This window comes from Sinohyriopsis cumingii, chromosome 6, assembly GCF_028554795.1.
Source record: "Sinohyriopsis cumingii isolate HCF-2022 chromosome 6, ASM2855479v2, whole genome shotgun sequence".
Taxonomy (NCBI): domain Eukaryota; kingdom Metazoa; phylum Mollusca; class Bivalvia; order Unionida; family Unionidae; genus Sinohyriopsis; species Sinohyriopsis cumingii.
In genome coordinates this window covers 163,396,966-163,421,582 of record NC_142966.1, presented here as the reverse complement: position 1 = coordinate 163,421,582, position 24,617 = coordinate 163,396,966, and the positions used below count along the sequence as shown (strand labels likewise).

The following is a 24,617-nucleotide window of genomic DNA, read 5'->3' as shown; positions in this document are numbered from 1 at the left end:
TTATTTATTTATTTTCTTTTTTTTGGGGGGGGGGGAGAGAAGCTTTCGCCATTTCCACCCACCCACCCCGCATCTGAGTAACATGTGTTCCCTCACTACTTTAATGCCTTCTCTCACTTCTTTATTATCCATACACCACTGATAATACTGTAGCTTTATCAATTTTCACGAATATGTGAAATATGTATTTTCTTTGGTCCTTCTGCGTGATTAACTCTCTAATAATGAATCACTGACACGGCCGTAGAGAGCAATCACGGGTCCTCGGGTAAGAAAAAACTGGGCCTCTGTCAGTTCTTATTAAAAAATAATTTGTCTTTTATCAAATTGTAAGGTGTTGTTCGGCCCGGGCCTCCTTACGGGCCCCGGCCCGGGGGATATATCCCCGGTGGCCTCCTCCTCTTGTCGGCCCTGACCACTGATACTATTTTCCAGCCCACATTAGTGGCATGCGAGATACAGCCGTCAATTTGGCGGCAGCGGCATCAACAGTATCTCATGGGTTTGATAGAAGATTTTCATTTGCATATATTTCCAAGATCCCGTGATAGTCTCATAATCACTTGGCATGAATTTCACGTTTGCTCAGCCCCAGTTTATAAGTCATGTATAAACTAAGGTATTATTATAAGCCATGTTAATGTCTGAACATTTTCCCGTTAATCCCTTACACAAGGTTACCGTGACCAGAGAGACGATCCGGCATCTTGGATCGGCACAGGCGTTAGGTCGAGCGACTTCCCACCTATGTCTTACAGCTTTGTCCTAAGATCGGAGGAATCCGCAAGTAACGTGGCGTGTTCTAAAACGTGCGTACATACAGTGAGTGGGTCATTGTCCGCAAAGTTTGATTGGATCGGGTCTAAACGATATCTAATATTAATGTACAAATTTATTCAGAACATCATACATAATGGTATAAAAATTTTAAAAAATAATTGCATACATTTTTATATTTGTTTTAAGATGGCGCTCTAGTTTCGTATTTAGCATAGGTTAGAATCTTAAAGAAAACTAATTTCCCCGCCTTTCCTCACTGGTTATACTGGATATTTAAAAAACAAACTTGTATATCTTCGGTAAAGTTCAAGTAATCTTTAATTCCCTTTATTTTGGTGTATGATTAATAGGTGTAATATGGGTTATAGAGTATACAGCTTTGCCTTACTCCAGATGTGCACCTTTCAAAAAAGTGCTAGCTCCACTTGGTCATTTTCATTTCCTGAACCTCAGAGGTAATGTGTATATTAAAAAAAACCCGATAACTTTGTTTTAAATGCAAACAACTTCATCTTACATACGTCACTCTCTGAAAAGTACATATTAACTGCTGAGCGAACCAAGGGTTGGCATGTCTGCTGGTTTATTCGTATTTAAACGGAGTCTTGCACAGGCATTCAATATGGCTGCCGCGCTCTAAATCGCAGCTAATGATTAAAGCAAACCAGAGTTTAACGCTATGTCGTTCCAGTCTATTTCTATAACGTTCCCCCCCCCCCCCATTTTGGCGATACAAGAAGTAGATGTAGGCAGTCTTTGTATTGATTTTAAGATAATCGTTTATTCTCTGCGGTATGTGCAATACAGTTTGCTTACCTGTGAGCATATTGGCAACGGTGCACAGTGAGTAATGAGGCATTGATTCTGACTCGGATGTGAAATATGTGTCCCACTGCACGTTTTTTGTTTACAGCATTTTATCTCGAGAAAGTCACCGTGAGTTCATCTTTGATGGTTCTTTAGATTAAGATAAGATTTATCGTGATTTTGTACACAGTAGAAAGTTCAGTACTGAAAAACAAATGTAGGGACCATATAGGATTGTAATCTGAATCATTCTAAACAATATGGGTTACCCTAAGGTAGGATACCAATTAGTTTACCAAATCAGTTTGTTTCATTTATAAGTTGTCCCAACTATATTTTTTTAAAGCATTTAAACGGGTCTTACATTTAGCAGAAAAGAGGAAACCGACTCCACTAGTGTCCTAGCCATGATATATATACTCAACCGAAGAAAGTGTGTGTGTGTGTGAGAGAGAGAGAGAGAGAGAAAGAGAGAGAGAGAGATTGATTTGGATTTTTAATGTATCTTTAACAATTTTTCATTCATGTTGCTACGATGTCTGTAGTGTGGCAGTTTATAGTGATGTCTAGCACTGGGGCATCATGGCACAGACGTGTAGCATTATGTCCTATCCCTGTCACATTATCCTGACACCAGGCCGAACAGTCCTGACACTAACCTATTAACGTCGAGCGCCTAGCTAGGCAACTGTTAAGTCCTCCTCCAGTTATACTGGCCGTTATGTATGCCTATCATGCGCGGAAAAATGGCGTTAAACTCTAACACAACAGCTACAGTTTCTGTGTGTACAAACTCTGACAACTTAGTCTATATGCTGACAGTCCGACTGGACAATTCCCTTCCCCTCCCCCAGCTTATACTGCTGTTAGCACATAACTATTTACTACATATTACTTTGATAGTAATTCATTGCTCAAGATCTCCAATAAATTCTTGACCGATATTACTGTGCTTGAAACATTCTGAAAAATAACTCCCAGTAATGTGTTGTTGTTATACTCATCACTCATCACGTATATTCGCCGCAATGACGATTTTCCGGATCCGGGTTGCGGTTCAGGACAATCGTTTATTGGCGCGTATATGCACTTCGTCTGCACAAACATGTTCTTTATTTTGTTTGTATCTGATGCAACATGTGTTTTCAGAAGATATGATCAAATAGTTCAATGAACTGATATGTAGTTCCGTCTTATCACAACGTCAACTCCACCCATCCACGCCCAATTTGGGGATTTTTTTTTTTTACTGTATATTTATTAAGCGGCAATGATCCCAATTTTGAACCGATTATTCACTGACTTCATGCCTGGAGCTAAGTTAAGAGCATCAGGTTTGAAGATGAAAATTGCTGTAGTTGGTAAGACTGTCTGACTGGTCCCGAAGGTCGTGAGTGGGCAAGGCGTCATTTGAGACTCTCTGAACACTACTCTTGATTTCCTTCCACTGCTTCCTTCGATTTTACTGCTTAGTTAGACGTTTAGTTGTTGTTGTTGTTGTTGTTGTGGGGTTTAACGCCATTTTTCAGCACGCGATAGGCTATACATGGCGGCCAGTATTAATGGTGGAGGAAGAACCCAGGAAAACGCCGGAAAGAACCACCGACCCACGAGAAGCTACTGGCAAGCTTTCTCACATACCCACATTGGCTGAATCCTAGACTCGAACCGCCGCAGACAGAGGTGAGATGGCAGTGATCCGTAACGAAGAGCGCTTTAGACCACTCGGCCACTCGGGGCCCCTAGACGTTTAGTGAGACGTAATATAAATAGTTTGTGTGTGTCTATGTACAACGAAGATGAATTATCGAAGTGATTTTTAATTTTGCCACTCTTTGGTTACGAATCTTTACTTAATAACATTCTTACTGCGTATCTGTTTGTTGGAAATACGTTTTATTCGAATATTCTGGTGCAGATCTGTGGATGGGATACTCCCCCCCCCGCAAAAAAAATACAAAAAATAAACATGAATGAGCGCGAAACAACATGAAAATTTCATAGAGTAAGCTTTCTTTTCAGTGAAGTTGTTACAGTTATGCCCTTGAAACGTGTAAATACCCGCATATGGATCCATCCAATAGACTTCTTACCAACTTGTTTGTGCCCCCCCCCCCCCATCCCAACGATATGTATGGATCCTCATTGCCCCACCCAATACCCAATGATATTATGATAGCTATGAATCCTGAATGCCCCGCCCCCCCCCCGCCCAACGATATTTATCAATCCTCACATAGATTTATTTGCATCACGTACACAAGAAAGAAATACCCCATCCCATGTTATAGTTTTAAATACATAAGAAATTAAAACGTGCTTTAAATTCTGGCAACGTAGTAAAAATAAAACCGCTTGAATTTCGATTGTCCACGCTCCCAGAATAAAAGTTTGGTCAAAAGCTGAAGGTTAAGGCAACAAACCAGCCAGTCTTAAACGTGCAAGATTAATCATTGGTTTTCTCAAATCAACGAACGAGATTTACTAACTTAGAAGTCTACCCACCTCGAATCTTTAGGAATCACTCGACAATTATGAACGAAGGAAAGAAGGAAAGAACAGAGCTACTTTGGACCACGGCTGATAGTGTCATTGATTGTCCATATTTAGCGCGATGTTTGTTTGCCACATGTAGTGCTGATTCATACGCACGAGTCAGGGTTATTGGGTTCAGCCAGTACGTGAGGAAGTATATTCTTCTACATTGCTATACGGCAGGAAAGCAATTTTATAACCGCTTCCGGAATTTTCTCCTGTAAGTAAAAAAGCTACTCAGAGTTAGATTATGTATACACGTATGCTTATATATTCAAATCAAAATAAGTATCACTTATTATCCACCCCATATATTATGAAATTTATTCTTATTTCGGAGCCTACCTGAGTATGTATGTATGTATGTATGTATGTATGTATGTATGTATGTATGTATGTGTGTGTGTATGTATGCATGTATGTATGTATGTATGTATCTATGTATGTATGTATATATGTATGTAATAACAGAGTTGCATATTTTATTACCGCTCATGTAACTTCACGTGTTCTTTGTTAGGCATCTGGTAGGAGAGTGATGTTCAAGACATATATATATATATATATATATATATATATATATATATATATATATATATATATATATATATATATATATATATTCCGGAAGTTTGAAAAAATGCCTTTCTTTCTTTTGTACACTATACTATTATACCATCAACTGCGCAGCTGGAGTTGTGCCATGATTCACAACAATTTATGGATGTGTACTTTTAGATACATAGCAACGATAAAATTTGTATAGGACAACTTGAGTGAATTTAGCAGGGTTATATGTCTTTTTTTAAAAAAGGAATGATTGCTCTTTAATATCATCTGAGATTCGCATTCATTTCGCTAAGTTATTTTAACGTTACTTAAATGAAAGTGATTTCACAATTATGTTCGTGAACCGTACAGGCCGCCCCCCCCCCCCCAGTGCTAAAAGGATTACGTCTATAGCTTCCTTAACGCATGTACACAGTGTCATGCATGTACATGTACTTTGTAATTTAAACAAAAATATACTATGACACGCTGCCGTGTTCCCTCATTATCGGAATGGTTTCTTACAGAGAAAAGAATGAAATAATTTTACCTTGGAAACGTTTGTTTCCAAACAAAAACTTCCCTTAACAACGGTCACAGGCTGTGATGTCTCAGATGCATTCCATAGTTTACGTTTTTTTTTTCTCCTTTTATGCATTTCATATTTGTACACATACATCCCAGAGTCAAAGCTTGCTTAAATCCCCAAACCATTTACTTGAAATAATTTATGTGAAAACTGTATTCTGTAAACATTTGTTTTTCTTTTTTAGAATTTTGGAGAATTGGGAGGTATATCCATTTTGTTTTAATTCTATTTTGTTTCTTTGTTATTAAAAAAGTATAGTTACAGCTCATAATATAACGATGATAAGCTCATACTATTTTCTGACGGGGGGGGGGAGGGGGTCTGAGATTTATTTACAACCACGATAATTATGTTTTTCTTACATCTATTGAAAATTAGTTTTCCAATTAATATGATGGATAGAATTGTATTTTAAGTTATTTTGGCACTAGAAATTTTTTACACCGAAACTTTGACTACAGACCAGAAGACATTATGGGATGGCCTGTTGTCAGGCATTCCTCGACGACCAGCCGGCCATTCTTTAAGAAACGATTTTTTTTTTTTTTTCGCTACCTCTGCATAAATAATTGGATGATTCCAATGGAACTTTACACACACAGCCATCGGAAGGTCTGGTTGGATATAAATGAAATATGTTCTGCTCAGATGTACAATATGAATAGATGGTTATATCGAGATGGGGTTTCACTAAACGTGGCTTCTAGCTACGTCTAATTGGTTCCAAGTGAAAATGGTACTAATCTGACATCACGGCATCCATCTTGAAAATCTTGTTATTTCTACTCCACCTGAACAGAAGGTTACATTGACACAGACTTCGAAGCCACATCGAGATGGGGTTTCTACCAGAATACCTTTTTATGATCTTTAATTGGTCTTAAATAGTCTTTTAATATTTATCTGATTTTATGTTGGTCTTCAATGAAAACGGTTCCGCTCGGTCATTCAATATGGCGGTCACAGCGGTCAATTTGAAAATCGAATAATCGCAACATCTCCTGAATGGAAAGTCATATAAACATGGCGTTTCCACTGAAAGATTTTATATGATCCGAAACTAAAATTGTCTCTATCGCACATCCAACATGGTCGCCTCAGAAGCCATCTTCAAGATCGCTACTTCTCCTGAAATGAAAGACCTATCAATATGGGGTTACTTGGAATTTTCACCAGAAGACTTGTTATGATGATAATCTACTCTTTAATGAAAATGGTTTCACTCATACATCTAACATGTCTGCCACAACGGACCTGCGGTTTTCATTAAATAACTTTATATAATGTCTAGTTAGTAAAGAGTGAAAATGCTGCTGATCTGACATCCATTATGGCCACTACAACATCATAGGTCTTTAACGTCATGTCATTGATTCTCCTCCTGAACGAAAAGTTATATCAGCAAGGACTTCTTATAATTTCTAATTGGTCTAAGCAAAAATATATACCTATCTAAAGTCTAATATGACAAATACAGCGGACATCTTGAAAATCTTCTCCTAGATGTTTTTATATCAATCTTTTACCAATAGTTTTATGATGTTTAGTTGGTCCTAAATGAAAATGGTGTTGATTTGATACGGTTCTTGAATATCTCTTGATGGCTACTTCTCCTTACTTATTAACATTAGTTTAACAATGTTACGTACATTTAATTTGTAATATTTTTTTACTTTTCTCCATGATTATATTTTATATATATTTATATTTTGTACATGACCTTTGTCCAAAATCAAGTTACTTGTTCACCTGACCAGCGACATTTTATTTTGTATACAACATAATAATAACTAATATATCTCTAAGACTGTAGAAGAAATGTTGAGATCATTATTAATGTAAACATGCTTACTTCAATCTGAGTTTAAGATACAATCTTGATTCTGACCTTAGACACATCTATAATGGAATATTTCAATACGTTGATAGAGTATTTCTAGAAAATGGCAATTGAGACCTAGATCAAGCAGAGGTATATCTAATCTTGTTTGCCTAAGAATTATTCATTATTTCCTTAACATCCGAAGTAGAGTCATTCTTACTTTTGTTTTCAGTTTTTAATTGGTTGGATTTATTTATTTATTCAAATATTATTCACTGGAATTACAAAGTGCTCAAGACTTGTGTGATGTCTAGTTAGTATTAAATAAAAATGTTGCAGATCTGACATCACATGTGGCAACCACAGGACTTGTCTTGAAAGTATGGTTATTGCCACTCCTGAAAGGAAAGTTACATCGTCATGGAAAATTTCACATGAATACTTCATTCTGGTGTCTAGCTGGTCTTAGGAAAAATCGATCTGGTATCCAACATGGCTGTCACAGCTGCCGTCTTCAAAACTCTTTGCTACTAGTCCTAGATGTTAGGTAATATCAACCTTGGGTTTTCACCAGAAGACTTCATGTCGGTACTAAATGAAAATAGTACCGATCAAACATCCAATATGACCGTCATGGCAGCCATATTGTCGCTACTCCTCCAGAACTGATGGTCATATCAGCTTTTCACCAGAAGACTCATTATGATAGTTTTTTGGTATTCAGTGGAAATGGTGTCCTACGGGCATTCAATGTGGTTGACAGGGTGATCATATTGAATTTTTTAAATATTAATTATCCCGAATGATGATCATATTTGCATTGATTTTTCACAAAAATCACCTAACGATGTCTAGTTTGTTCTAAATGAAAACGGTGCCGATTTTACATCTGATATGGCTGCCAAAACGGCTAATTTGAAAACCATTTTTGCTCAAGTTTTAACAGATATAATTTTAATACAGAGAAGTTAAAAAGAAGAGATGGTCTTATCTTGTTTTCCTGGAAATTCTTTTTGGCGAGTAAAAGGTTAGTCCCTTCAGGGACTATTGTTTAACTTCATAAATATTCAAGAACCGAGAAATTAAATCATCAGTTTATCTGGTTCAGTGGTTCTTCTAGATCTTTGAGACTGATTCAAAACGTTTGACCTAAGCCCTTGTTTTGCTTTTCGTTTGTATTCTTAATAACGATTACGTTGTAAGCAATATCTAGACATAATAGTGAGTTGTTTACCAGTGCCACGGTCTTCCATGCTACTTGTTTGTTTAAACTAATAAGTCGGCAACCATATCTGAACCTGGGGTTATCCCTCTGGATGGGTGGGTTTTCAAACCTGAAAAATATCAAAAATCGGTCAGTGCACTTTACAAGGGCATTGTCGTAAAAGTCCGACCGCAGGATGACTCGGTTTGAGCAAGATTAGATTTTACCATCATTAAACAGAAAAACCGAAAACGTTCCGACTGTGAGTTCACAAATGAAATACACAGAAACGAAGGCCCCTAAAAAGGATTCATTTGAAATGAATCAAAAGAGTAGAATGGTTTATCGTCTTCAGGCCAATGCAAAGAAAATTATAAAATATAATACAGGTTGTAGAAAAATTAAGATACCATTTAACATATGAATAATTACGCTGAAGTTAAGTTGTTTTTATTATCAATTTAAAACCTCATCACGTCCATTAAATCAACTGAATATAATTAGGATTTTACGAATGTTACTCTGATTTTACTATATATATGAACATGGCATGATATTAAAAATAATATGTAACATTTTGAGTACAAAGTGGGTTTATGAAAATAGTAGCAGTGGTGACATTTTATAAAATATTGCTCAGTGTCCTAATATTTGCCTCTGTCCCTATAGGTATGTCTGTCTGATTGTGTGTGTGTGTGTGTGTGTGTGTGTGTGAGAGAGAGAGAGAGAGAGAGAGAGAGAGTATCGGGGGGATGATCGATGGATGATGGGGACCTACATCTTGATGTACACGGTTGGATTGTAAAAACATCCGGCTTCATTCTAATGATATCTCTCTGGTCCCATCAAATATTCTAAGTCCACTTAAAGCAGTATTTGTCACGCTGATTAGTTTTCTTCAGTTGATTCCTTAGAACATAAGGAATCAGCTTGGAAAGTCAGGATGCTACAGGATTTATCCTATTACTGCAAGTTTAAAGGAAGGAGCCAGCCGAAGAACCAACCAACCAAGAAAACACACATACACACACACACACACACACAAACACACACACACGTACTTGGGGAACTGAGAAGGAGATGGTATTCATATTTTCTATAATAATAATAATAATAATAATAATAATAATTATTATTATTATTATTATTATTATTATTATTATTATTATTATTATTATTAATTTAAATGCATCCACTTACAAGTATGCCCATACCAATCTGGGCTTGAGTGGTCAAAGTGTATTGTGTTTAATGGATTTTAATGGCTAATAAACAAATACATTGTTTGAAAAAAAACATCAACCAGACTCTTAAGGACGATTGCCTGTGAAGTGTTGGAGCTTTGAAATTCTGAATTATATTTTATTTTTCATTGTTAAGGGTTCAAGCAATCTAAAACCACGAGAAAATACATAGATCGATGTTCATATTCTAACGCTACATTAAAAATATTATTTATCTGCATGTAGGGGAATTTATATAGAAAAGTATAGGAAAGATAACAGCTGAATGCTTACAGATTGCTCGTATCAGATACATTAAGAAAAGTTTATGTTGGTTAGGGATCGCCCATTACATTTGTTTGGGGAAGTTAGGTTGGGGGTAGCTGAGTTTTCTTCTTTTCAGCCAGAATATATTTTGCTATTACTTCAAGATAATGTTTTATATTATAAATAACATAATAATAATAATAATGAGGATTTTGTATAGCGCTTAATCTTTAGAAGCTCTAAGCGCTTTACAACATTAGAAACACTTATAAGATAAGAAACATAATAATATTATTCCAAAAACAAACAAAATGAAATTAGAAAAACATTAAGAAATAAAAAACATGCTGAGAATATTTCAGGTAGGAAACATTATTAGGTCTTTAAGTTTGTTCTTGCAGTCGAAATAAGTGAGTTTTGAGAGCACTCTTGAATGTGATCACTGTGTCTTTGTGTCTAAGTTCAGTGGGCAATTCATTCCACGTCGCTGGGCCCTGGTATGCAAAAGAACGCAGTCCATATGACTTTGGTTTCATAGTGGGAATAATGCGTATACGATTGTCAGAAGAGGAACGTAAGTATCTTGCTGGTGTGTACACACGGGTGATGTCACATAGGTATGTTGGACTGGAGTCCGACATTGAAATGTAGCACAGAGAACAAATTTTGTATTTGATTCTGGATCGAATGGGTAGCCAGTGTAATGTACAGTGCAGCTGGGAGGTGTGCTCTGATCGTGGTACTCTAAGTATGATCGGAGCAGCTGTGTTTTGAACTTTTTGAAGTTTCTGGAGTAGATATTGAGATGAACCAGACAGAATTGAGTTACAATAGTCCAGTCTTGAAAGTACTAATGAACACACAAGTGTTTTAGTGGCATCAACTGAAATATATTTGCGAATTGAGCCGATGCGTCTCAGCTCAAGATATGCAGCCTTGCATATGTTCATGACATGTTGGTGCAGTGTGAGAGTACTGTCCAGAGTAACACCTAGGTTACGTACTGATAGTGTGAATTTAATGTTGGCGTTGCTGATATTTATTGTTTGAGGTAACGGATGTGAATGAGAAAGTCTTTGTGTTGTGATCAGAATGGCCTCAGTTTTATCATCATTCATTTGCAGCTTGTTACAAGTCATCCATGATTTCACATCAGAAATGCACCTCTCTACACCTTGGATGGTAGCATCAACTTCAGTTGGGTGGCTAGATTTGTATATTTGGGTGTCATCAGCGTACAATTGGTGAGACACTGGATGATGATCTATGGCACTTGAGAGCGACTGAGTGTACAGAATAAAGAGGACAGGTCCAAGAACAGACCCCTGTGGAACACCACAACATAGATTAACTGGGCTGGAGTGTATTCCATTTGCAGATACAATTTGTGTCCTGTTGACCAAGTAGGACTTGAACCACAGTAAGGCTGTATCATGAATGCCAAATACATGCTGGAGACGGTGAAGTAATATATCATGGTCTATTGTGTCAAATGCTGCAGATAAATCAAGCAGGGTGAGGACTGTAATCTTTCCGCTATCCAACGCAGAGAGAATGTCATTAACTACTTTTAGAAGAGTAGTTTTAGTACTGTGGCAAGGATGATATGCAGATTGTACATTGCTATAAAGACTATTTGAATTTAGATGAGATACAAGCTGGGATAGAAAAACCTTTTCTAAGATGTTTGAAATTAATGGGAGATTAGAAACTGGGCGGTAGTTCTTTAAATCGTTATGGTCTAGTGTTGGTTTCTTCAGCAGAGGCTTTACAATGGCAGTTTTGAAAAATAATGGGAATTCCCCGGATGAGAGAGAGGTATTAATAACATCAGTTAGTGGAGGCAATACTGGATCTAAGCACTCAAGCAGCAGTGATGTTGGAATTGGATCAAGTTCACATGACTTTGGTGCACTCTTCATCAGGATTGTACGCACGAAATCCATAGAGACAAGTTCAAATGCTGCTAATGGTTGCCGCTCAAATTCTGTATCATAACTGTATGGTGACGACGAGTCAGTTGAAATTGTGGTGTCAAGCTTATCTCTAATGGTTTGTACTTTGTCACGGAAGAAATTTGCAAACTTGTCCGGAAGGTCGACTGGAGAGAAGGTAGTTGGAAGTGGTGTTGATTTGTTCCTTGACTTTAGCTTGCTAGTAATCTCGAAGAGCTCTTTGCATCTGGAACTTTCCATGATCTTAGTAGTGTAGTGGGCTGATTTCGTTGCATGGACTATATCTGTGACATTCTTCTTAGCGACTTCATAGATTTGCATATGAATAGTGAGTCTGGTGGAAAGCCAGAGCCTCTCAGCTTTACGGCAGTCTCTTTTAGCAGTGCGAAGCTGGTCCCTAACACTGCTATACCATGGAGAACACTTTTGAATTGATACTCTGCACTTGGTAGCTGGGGCATGTTTGTCAAGTAATGAACGCAGACAGTTATCGAGTTGTTCTGCGGTAGGAGGTAAGCAAGTTGTTAGGTTAGCTTGGATGTCGTGCATTAGTTTGGTTCTCTTTATCATACGGAGGTTTCTGTCACTAGCAGATAAAGGTGGAGGGTTAGGGATTGATACGTCAAGATGGCATATAATGCAGAGGTGATCTGATGCAAGGTCATGGGATACCAGGGAGGACCGTAAAATGTTATCGTCAGGTCTATGAAGAATCCAGTCTAAAATGTGACCATGTTTATGGGTGGGTTGGTTAACTGACTGTTTGAGGTTGAAAACATTAATGGAAGCTATGAGTTTTGATGTATTTGAGTTTCCGGGACAGGCAAAGTAAAAGTTGAAATCTCCAAGAATAATCAGGTTGCCACCTATCGAATTTCCAATGTCAAGGAGATTCGGAAACTGCTCCAAAAAGAGAGAGTCAGCAAGCTTGTTTTTTCTACTAGGAGGAGGGCGGTATAGACAGAAAAAATGGACTGACATTTACTCCAGTGTGAGTGTGGTTTGGACTAGTTCAAACGACGTGTGGTCGAAATTGAATGTTGTGGTATAGTTAAGATGTGCTATCATGGAGTTCTTTGTGATGACAGCAGTTCCACCTCCGCGAGAATTACGGGGGAACGACTTGATGGAGTAACCAGTGGGTGTTAAATCGGCACACTTGGGCTCATCGCCTGATGTTTTTAGCCATGTTTCTGTCACGAAAAATATGTCAACATTTTGGTCGTTGATAAAATTAACTATTTCTGTGCGCTTTTCCGGTGGTCCTACTGACTGGGCATTGAATAATACAATGCGCAGAGGTATTTATTGGATAGTTGACACAAAGGTTGACGAATTAATTGGGATTTGAACTAGGTTTTCTAAATTAAGGTCGAAATGTTTTAAATGGTTGTGCCGAAATAAGGGAGATAACTGGAATTCTTCTTCCTGTTCTACGCCGGCCAGCTTTGAAACAACGTCTTTTTTTCGCTTCTGTTTACATTTAGGTAATGATGAATGTATTCCCAGTTCGTTTAGTCTAGAGCACAATGTAGTGTGGAGAGCCGAGGAGTGAACATTTAAAGCAATTAATGAGGGTCCATTATAGCATAAACGGGTTGACTGGCGAGTATCACGTGATGGCGGTTTGTTCAAAAACAGTGGATCAAGACAGCTGAGAAAAAGTCTAATTATTCTCGTTTCTAAAACAAGGAGATGAAGAAACACATACGAATTTAACAGCCAATACATAATGAACACAATAACGAAGATGAAAACAGGCAACAAGCACAAATATCATGAAAACGGCACTAAAAAAACGGAACAGCTGCTTCAAGCCGGTTAAGCGATAGCGGCCATCTTGACTTATAATGAATATCATAAGTTTGGGGTTTTATTTTCTGCAAACCAGAGTAGGAATATTTTTCCCAGGCTATTCGGGGGCCAGAAATTCTGTTTCATATAAAACTCAGCCCACCCCCGCCAATGGTTTAGTTCCATTTTGTAATCTTCTCACTATGGTACACTTTTTGAGTTCATACTGGAATTACGACACATAAAGCCCATGAGACTAATTTACGGAATGTCGTAAATCGCACATGATTTTGACATAGGACACAATTAATTTTACTATATGTTCTCTACATTTGTTTCTCAGTACTAACCTTTCCACTGTGTGACAATCAACACAAATCATATGTTAGTCTAAAATACCTTCAAAGATGACTTCACGGTGAAGTTCTCGTCAAAGGTTGACCTGCTCTTTTTTTTAGACGCTGGACTGTCAACATAGCAGCATATAAACAGAACACAGATTTCACTTCCGGATCATCACCAAGGCCTTATTACTCACTGTGCACTGTCGCCGAAATACATACAGACAACAACACCCTGAGCTCATATTATCAAGAATAAACAGTTACCTTTAAATCCCTACCAAAAATGCATAAATAAAACTCTTCTATCACCACCAAAATGAGAGAGGAAAAAATGTTCTAAAAATAGACTAGAACTACATTCGTGGGTACTGAACTGGAACTATTAATTGTGAACCGATTCCTGACAGGGTTAGAAAATTTCACCTCCATGGACAATATTCCATCCGTGATCAAATCAATGTCTCTTAAATACTTCTGCAAAGTTTTAAGGAATTTCATCCATGAATAGGACAGTTACAGGCTTTTAGCTGACATCACTGTAACACAAGCACAAGCCAATTCCAAATGGCCGAATTTCAAAAATACACAAAAGTTTAATTGTGATTTTGCTAATCAAGATAAACACTTCAAATAAACTGTAATTAGTTTTTAGTTCAAATACCAATCTGGAAATTACTAGAAATTAAACTTGACTGTTTAACTTTCTTAGAAAATTCAATTTTAAAAAATGATACATATTTTGATATGAAAATTTAAATTTAACTTAAATTTTAATGAAAATTTAAAACCTGAAGTTGACAAATTTTGTTCTATGGCAAAGTCTCTCCATTCCTTTCTCATAAACATGAATGGTTTTCCTTATCAGGTGTGAAGCAATTAAATCAGAGCTTGTCAATGAAAGGTAATACCTGAAATCTGGTAGCATCTAAATACGCAAGCTAGGTCTAACTAAGTACATGATATCATTTCCACCCATGAAGGGGAGGAGTCTTCAGATGTTAGGCTTCCAGTAGTATTGAAGAGTTAAGTTCTCTGAAACCAAGCTAGCATGCCTTCTCCTAGTTATATAAGTGAGAGAGAGAGGATACTTCTTGTATTTTACATGCAGTTATCGTAACTGAAACCATGAAAGGATACAAGAAGAGGAAGACAACTTTTTTTAAACCTGGATATATTCCACATAACAAAGGAGTCACATATCTGACTGATGATACTCTATCAAGTTCCAGTGCTTCATCTGTTCCAGTGACCAGAAGATTTGATGCAGACAAGTTCTCTCTCATAGCAGTGACAAAGCCGACAAATGGGCGTCTCAAGTCAGTTCAGGCACCAGACTGTAATGGCACACCTGGGTCTGCAAAAATTCTACGACCATCATCCAAAGCAAAACTGGACCTGAAAGAGACAAATTTGAATGAGCACGATGGGACACGTATGATCTGTATGAAAAAAAATGTTGAAATGTGGAATGATATCATTCATCGCCATGGCAATCAAGTCAACATATGTGGCAGACCAGACTTCCAAATTGCTAATGAAATAAAATGGAGACTTGCTTGGAAGCATACTATGATGTGTAAAAACTGCAGCTTTAAGTCACCAGAGTATAAGTTGTATGATGAGATAAAAACAAATAAACCTGGGCCAAATCCTGCTGCTGTAAATATGATGTTTCAAGCTGGACTACAAGATACACCAATGGGCAACACCAGGGCTAGATACTTGCTTGTAGCCACTGACATTCCGCCACCTAGCAGAACATCTATGCAAAGGGCTTCCAACCTTGTAGGCAAAGCAACTGTGGAGCTCAATGAAATGGACATGACAGACAAGCTGAAACTAGTCAGACAAGTTAATGTTATGCGTGGTGTTCAGTATCCTGAGCAAATAAATGTTGCTTTTGATGCAAGATACAATGCCATTAGCTTTGGAGATGAAAAGAAACCTGGTCAAGGTTCATCACAAGCTGTTGGAATTGCCTGCGAAACTGTTGCAGAGAAGCGATACATTGTGGGAACTACAATAGAAAACAAGCTGTGTTGGACTGGAGCATATCTGAAGGGGAAAGGTATTGATGTGAAATGTCCAGGAGGCCATGTTGACTGCACAGCAAATCTGTCACCAGTTGCACCACATTCAGAATATGAAATGGCAAGAGAAATGGGAAACAAGTTTGTGCTGCAAGAGATTCTCATTAGACATGCAACAACAGATGGAGATGCACAGGCTGCTGCTGGCTTCCAAAATGCTTACATCATTCCGCATCCAATGTGGAAAGTAGAAAGACTGTCGGATCCCATCCATTTGGGTCGTTTACAGTTCAAACGGTGTAATCCTGCAATATTTAGTGAAAACATGTTTCCAGGAATAAGAACAAGAGAAGGAAAAAGGCTCAAACAGAAAGGTGTCAGCCAAGACATTAAAGCACGTTGCGGTTTAATCTTCAAGCAAATGATGGAGGACAATAGTGGTGATGTTACAAAAATTAAATGTCAACTTCCCCAAGTACTGGATACCACTCTGCGCTGTTATTCAGGGGACTGCTCCAAATGCCGGCATTATTCAAAGGTCTGTGGGGGAAGAAGTACTAACAGCTGGTGGATGCGATCAGCATACCTGGGCCCTCATCAAATGACTCATCTCACTATGACAGAAAATGATAAGAATATCCTGCTAGAAGTTCTGAAAATGAAACTCTCCTGTGATGTTTTAGAAAGACTGCGACTGAACACAAACACACAGAAATGTGAGGCAATGAACAGATCAGTCAGTGTTTCATTACCTAAAAATGTGAACTATTCCAGAAACTTTGAGGCAAGAGTGCATTCAACAATACACAGACTCAATAACAGTCTGGGATCATCACTGAAAATAAAAATAACACACTTGGGAGGTAAACTTTCAACAAGGACTCTGAGATCACTGGAGACAATGGATAAAGACTGCACTTACCATCAGTTGTATCAAAAGCATCCCCAAACCAGGAAACGTATTCTAGCAAGACGAGGAAATATGATACAGGCCCATCTGAGGTACAGGACACAGCAAAGCAATAGGAAGTCTGACTACTGCAAAGGACTGCTAGATACCAAGGGCGATCACTCCTATGCAAAGGTTTAGCAGGAGCCAATGGACACTGCAGACAGAAAAAGTTATCTTAATTCCATGTGCAAAATGAAAGTGCGCTCAAAGACACCACGAAGAACACATTGTACAGAAGGGAAAACTGTAGTGGGGAAATCCGTAGGTAACACAACGCATGTTATGTGCAGTTGTGTTACTTACTACCACCTGATGAGACCTATGGAGAGGTCGAAACAGTTGTCTCGGAATATGAAGACACAAATAAAGAAATTAAAAAGCCAAATAAATAAAGATTAAAAAAATCAAAATTAAAATAACATGACATGACAAGACATGACTTGCTAGACTAGCTGAATGAATGAATGAATGAATGAATGAATGAATAAAGGAAGGAAGGAAGGAAGGAAGTGAGGGAGGGAGGAATGTATTTAAGAAAGCACTGTCATACAAGCATGGTCTACTAAAATACAGACCACACTCTTTACTTTCTCCTTGTTACTCAATATATCCATCCATCCATCCTTCCATACCAGACATAAATTGATATGGATGTGGGTGGGTGTAACGGATATATCATGATACCTGAATTTATTCCATATTACAATTTCAACTTTATCATGCAGTCTGTAGTCACCATGGTCAATGCAATGACCATAACCTTTGCAATACTGCCTATTATTGTCAATGGAATGACGCTCTAGAACCAGATGATCCACATTCACACACAAACTATTATGGCACAAATGGGATGCATCTAGCTCCTTCGGTATAGTCAGACTTCTCAACTTCACCATCAGTATCAGTCTGTGAACATGTTTTTTCTTCCATGTGTTTGTCACGGGATCATTTTATGACAATAGACCATATAATCCATTGGCTGTTACATTTCCTGTCCATATCTTACAAACACTATTATGTGCTATTACAGAATTCAATGAAATTTTTGCTGACAGGCTTTGATAAAAATCCTCCATTGCAACTTCTATATGGTATAGGAATACATTGCTGCTAATAATAATGAGTGTCATCTCCAACAAATACCATTTCTGTGAATTTACAGGGAAAAATTTATTGTTAAATTTGTAATTTTTTAAAATTAATTTTTAAAGAAAATGAATTAAATTTTTAAATTTTAATTATATTTTCTGATTGCTACAGTCAATATACACAAGGTGTGAAAATCTCATGTGTCTATCATTAATAATAAAATTTTTATAGCAATTTAAAGTTGAATCAATGCTGCCCTGACAGGACATATAACACAATTAATTTTACTATATGTTCTTTACATTTGTTTCTCAGTACTGACCTTTCCACTGTGTGACAATCAATACAAATCATATGTTAATCTAAAATACCTTCAAAGATGACTTCACGGTGAAGTTCTCGTCAAAGGTTGACCTGCTCTTTTTTTAGATGCTGGACTGTCAACATAGCAGCATGTAAACAGAACACAGATTTCACTTCCGGATCATCACCAAGGCCTTATTACTCACTGTGCACTGTCGCCGAAATACATACAGACAACAACACCCTGAGCTCATATTATCAAGAATAAACAGTTACCTTTAAATCCCTACCAAAAATGCATAAATAAAACTCTTCTATCACCACCAAAATGAGAGAAAAAAATGTTCTAAAAATAGACTAGAACTACATTCGTGGGTACTGAACTGGAACTATTAATTGTGAACCGATTCCATTTACCGAGCTGTCGTATAATATTTGTTGACGTTAGCTTTTTTTTCTTCTTCTCTTTTTCTTTACAGCTTTGTGGATTATATATAGAAGATATTTTATATTTCTGCGTTATTACTGGATATATTTTATCTTGTGGTAGGGAAAATCGTGATATTTTAATGAGTGGCGAAGTCATTATTTGGTATTAGATGATGAATTATATCCGGTATTTACGCAGAAAAAGAAACGTAATTTTATATTATATACCAAACTTGCTTCTGAATTGAAGCCTCGAAGATAAAATTCACTCTTCAGTGTACCATCTTTTTCGTAAGATGGCCTCAGTTTCAAGCACATTTATTTGCTGATCATAAAAAAACAATCTATTAGGGAGGTTTGGGATGACATAATCTGTTGGAATACACATTTTGAAACTACTTTTACCGTATCTGACGGCAAAAGCTCCTTTTTTAGCTTACTTGCAAGAGAAAATAACATTGAAGATATCCCTTTGTGATTTGTGTACGGATATCTTGAAGGTTGCTTTTTTTTATAAATATGTTTCTATTACATAAATTAGGGAAAAGAAACGCACGCAAAATATGATCAAGAGTAGTTCATTTTTTTCTGCCTCTACCGCCCTCCTTCTAGTTGAAAAAGTAAGCTGACTGAACCTCTCTTTTATGAACAGTTTCCTAACCTCCTTGAGTGTCGAAATTCGATATGTGGAACATGATATTCTTGGAGATTTCAACTTTCACTTAGACTGTACTGGAAATCCATAAACGTCAAAACTTCTAGATTCGATTCTTATTTTAACCCTCAAACATCGAGTTAGCCAGCCCACCTATATACATGGTCACATTTGAGGCTGGATTCTTCATAGACCTGATGCTAATATTTTACAGTCTTAATTGGTGTCCCACGAACTATGCTATCTTAACCTATCAGTCCCAAAACCTCCATCTATGTTTGCTACTAAGAGACACTTCCGTATGATAATTAGAACCCAACTAATGCATGCCATGCTTGCAAACCTAACAATTTCGTTAACTCCTACAGCAACAAACATGCCCAAACAATCAAATGTAGAGTATCAGTTCAAAACTGTTCTTCATGGTATAGTAGTGTCAGGGACCAGTTTTGCACTTCTAAAAGGGAACGCCATGAGGCTGAGATGATTTGGCTTTCCACCAACCTCACTATTCATAAGCATATCTATGAAGCTGCTAAGAAGAATACTACAAACATAGTTGATGCTGCAAGATCAACCTACTACAGTAGTAAGATCATTGAAATTTTCAGCTGCAAAAGAACGTTTCGAGATTATGAATAAGCTAATGTTAATAAATAAATGTACACCACTTCCAACGACATTCTCTCGGGTCGACGTTCCGGGCCTGTTTGCGAATTTCGTCCGTAACAAAGTTCAATTTATTAGAGATAAGTTTGACAAAATAATTTCGATCGATTCATCGTCACCATACAGTTGTGATACAGAATATCAAACGGCAACCTTTAACAGCATTTGAAACTGTCTCTATAGATTTGGTACATACATTTGTGATGAAGATCACCCCAAAGTCATGTTAACTCGATCCGTTTCCGACACCACTGCTGCTTGAGCGCTTAGATTCAATATTGCCTTCACTAACCGATGATATGAATAACTCGCTGTCATCCGGGAATTCCCATCATTGTAAAGCCTCTATTGAAGAAACCGACACCTGACCCTAACTATTAAAGAAAGTTAGCCCTGCTTCTAATTTAAAAAATCTTAGAAAATGTTGTTCTATCCCAACTTCTATTTCATCTGAATTCAAATTATCTTTTAGCAGTCTGCAAATTGCCCTCTCCATAGTATTAAAAATGCCATTCTGAGAGTAGTGAACAACTTTCTCTCTGCTTAGGATAATAGTAAGATTACAATCCGGGCCGTCCTTAATTTGTCTGTGGCATATGACACAAGAGACCTTAATATATTGCTTAACCGTCTCCAGCATGTATTTGGTAGTAATGTTACAGTCTTACTATGTTCAAGTCCTACTTAGTCAACAGGACACAAATTGTGTCCGTAAATGGAAAACATTCCAGCCCACTTGATCTGTTTTGGTATTCCACAAGGCTCTTTACTATGCCCTATTCTCTTTATTCTATACGCTCAACCGCTCTGAAGTGTCATAGATCGACATTCGGTATCTCACCATTTGTACGCTGACGACACTCAAATCCACAAACCTAGCTGCGCAGCTGAAGGTGAGACTACCATCCAAGGAGCAGAGAGGCGCAATTCCGATATCAAGTCATGGGTGACATATAACAAGCTGCAGATGACTAATGGTAAAACTGAAGCTATCATGGTTACCATGCAAAAACTTGTTCATTCATATCCTTTAACTCAAACAATAAGTATCAGCAATGCCAACATTAAATTTACACAGCCAGTACAAAACCTATGTGTTACTTTCAAGAGTACGCTGTCATTACACCAATATGTAATGAACATATGCAAGGCTACGTATGTGAGCTCTGTAACCTTCACTGGCTTCCAATTGGATCCAGAATCAAACACAAAATCTGTTTACTAAATTAAATTTTGTTGACTGGCTCCAGTCTAATATACCTATTTGACCTCACCCATGTGTATACACCATCTAGAAGCTTACGCTCCTCTTCATGCATTCGCAGTCTAACTGTTCCTGCTGTTAAATCGAAGTCATAAGGACAATGTTCTTTTGCGTACCAAGTACTCAGCTATGTAGAACAAATTGCCCATAGATCTTAGACACAGGGAGACTACGATCTCTCATTCAAGAGTGCTCTTAAAATTCACCTATTTCGACTACAAGAACAGACTTAAAGACTTATTAAAGTTTACTTCCTTAACTATTGTCAGCATGTTTTTGTTTTGTAATTTCGTGGTGTTTGTTTCTGTAACATTGTCGTTTAAATATTAGTATGTGTTATCTAATGCTGTCAGCCGCCTAGAGCTTCTCAAAATTAGGCGCTGTACTAATTCCACATTATTATTATTATTATTATTATTATTGGGGCCCCGAGTGGCCGAGTGGTCTAAAGCGCTCACCTCTGTCTGCGTGGGTTCGAGTCTCGGATTCGGCTAATGTGGGTATGTGAGAAAGCTTGCCAGTAGCTTCTCGTGGGTCGATGGTTCTTTCCGGGGTTTTCCCGGGTTCTTCTTCCACCATTAATAGTGGCCGCCATATATAGCCTATCGTGTGCTGAAAAATGGCGTTAAACCCTACAACTACAAAAACAACAACAATTATTATTATTATTATTATTATTATTATTATTATTATTATTATTATTATTATAGTATAGCTGCAATAACCAGATCTTGTTTTAATTACATTTAAAACTCATAACTTGAAAATATCTTTGTAAACCTTTCTGCTTCCATTTTTATCATAATAAAGTTAAAAACCGTTGCAGTTTTCATCATTTCCTCTGAGATTTTTTCTCAGTTGTCGGAGAAATTGGAAGTATCATGAAGTAGACGAGCCACACTATCAGAAGAAATCATCTTCTAAAAACCCAGAACATAAAATCACGATATCATATGCGATATGAATGGACTCTTTGTAAATATAAAATACTCGCATACTTTTGATTCTTAAAATTGATTATGAACACGCAAAGAAATAATAACACGTCACAATATTTGTAAATAGATTTATCACATATAACAATATTTGCAACTGGTTTATCACACATAACAATATTTGTAAATAGATTTTTTTCACAATGGTATACTTGATTTTTTTACTTGAAATTTTTATATCTATGCTGACACGTACATGAATTTTTACCTACTATGCAGATTTTCGTCTTAGTTGATGATATACTGACGGATAATCCGAAAAATGCGCATTTTCCTAATGACGGAAATTACAGCTATTGAACTTTTTTTAAATTAAAAATTCCTTCATCTGTCTACCATTGATTTTAGGAAAATACCTCTGCTATTTGACAATATTAAAACATGTAAATGAAATGTGGAATATATCATATTGAACTAATAGATAAATCGAGTTTGTTGTTACTTCCAGTGATTTCCTTAAATGTGAATTAAATCCCTAATCGCGAAGAAAAGCATGGAATGTTAGCAAAGTCTGGGCGTTTGCTTTGAGTGCCACAGCGCGTTTGAGTAGTACTACTCCAGGGTGTTTGAATATCACTACCCTATGGTGTTTGAGTATCACTACCCCAGGGTGTCTGAGCATCACTACCCCAGGGTGTCTGAGTGTTACTACTCCAGGGTATTTGACTAACCCTACCCCAGGGTGTTTAATGCTACTCGTCTTATACATAGGGTCCATTCTTTAACCAAAACAAAAAATGAAGACAGAAACAAGTTAACTATCGGTGCAGAAAGATGATAGAAAGAATCAATCAAGATTAATCGCTAAGAAAAGAATATTGGTAGATATTACGGGCCAGATCGTCTTTGGCTAATGACATGGGGGATGCGTAATCAGGAAAGGCCAGTAAACAAGCTCAGCAGGATTGCACGTGCCTCTCCTATCGGTTCGTCTCTTAAGTGCTAAAAGATTAATATGTCTGCTATGATGTGAGAATTAGAAAGTTATGTTATGACCCACCGATAAAGCCACCATGCTTTCATCTCATAATTTCCCTGTTCCATTCCTGTTTTAATGTAGTGTTTGTCACATATCTACTTTTTCCATCCTTTTTCTAGTACTCATATTCAACCTGTAAAATGTTATGAATTTTGTTGATCATGAAAAAGAAAACAGACTATATAAATGATAGTGATTATGGCTTAGATCAAATAGCGATGCGATTAATTTGGCCGTGTCTTGCCCATTTCCATGAAATCTTTCATTTAAAATAAGCTCACCCACCACTTCAAGAGCATTATGCTAAATTGGCTTGTTGTGAGATCGAGGTGCGGCGAAGTTGAATTCTTATGAATGAGAGAACGAAACTTTCATTTCCACCTTAGAAAAATATGGTGAAGTTAAATTAAGCATAAAATCAATGAAAAAACTATTGTTCATCTACGTCATCTTTCCAACTTCCATCCGCCTCGTGAAAATTGACTAGTCCGCCCCACTCCGACTTCAAACGCTAAGGGTGCAAGAGACAGTTTTTACGCGCAAATTTATTGCTGTATTGACCTGCCTAATATAAAAAAATAATAATAAACAATTGAAGTAAAAAATATCGATATTTTTTTTATGCAGGTCATAGCAAAGAAGTTTGTGCATCCCTACCCCTAATTTATGCCTCCATTTTTTTCACGCCCGAACGTCATTATTTTTATACCGAGTGATGCTCACATTGCAAACACAAGCCGTTTCACTGGGTGATAATCCCAAAATCATCGTGTATTTAACAGATAGATGCCATTCAAAATAGTTGTCACCCATGCTGTTTTTAATAGATATTCTACTTGCCACATGTCTACTGCTATAGGTGGCTAGCTATTCTTTCTAGCCTACTATCAGTATTTCGCTGTCGACATATTAAAAAGTAACGATGGAGGCGTACATGCCTCACATCAATTTCAAGAACAGAACGAGCCCGAAACGCCCAATTCTCAAATATTTCCATATATTTAATTATTGAACAATACTATCTGAAAAAGTCACACCAGACCCTTAAGTTCAGAAATCTGACGCGCCAATTCACGAAAGTATCCACTGCCACCCAAGCATTTCATTCAACAGACGACAGCAGGTCTCACAAAATGGCTGCCACAAGACAAGGATTTAAGATAACATGGAAATATAAGAAAACCGGGAACAGAAGAAAGGAAAAGATTCGATTGAAAACAACAAACAAGAGGAGAATATAGACATGTAAGCAGGATGAGAAACAGGATGCTTCAATCCCACGGGTAATGCATGTTAACGAGTTCTTCGTCGCTACTAAAACAACCCAGCCAGATTTGCAACTCTGATCGTTATGTGGTAGCATTGCATACAATGACTACAACG

The 24,617-nt window shown here is 37.2% G+C and overlaps 1 long non-coding RNA gene across 1 annotated transcript in view; it reads right to left on the bottom strand.

Annotated features, from left to right (window-relative positions):
• The window catches only part of LOC149798444 (uncharacterized), a 35,464-nt gene extending 30,812 nt beyond the window's left edge, over positions 1 to 4,652 (bottom strand). The window contains exons 1-2 of the long non-coding RNA XR_016422018.1: positions 4,612 to 4,652; positions 4,093 to 4,340 (exon numbers count right to left, since the gene is read on the bottom strand). This is a non-coding gene — a long non-coding RNA (uncharacterized LOC149798444). The remainder of the gene's footprint in view (positions 1 to 4,092; positions 4,341 to 4,611) is intronic.
• Positions 4,653 to 24,617: the final 19,965 nt, after the last annotated feature.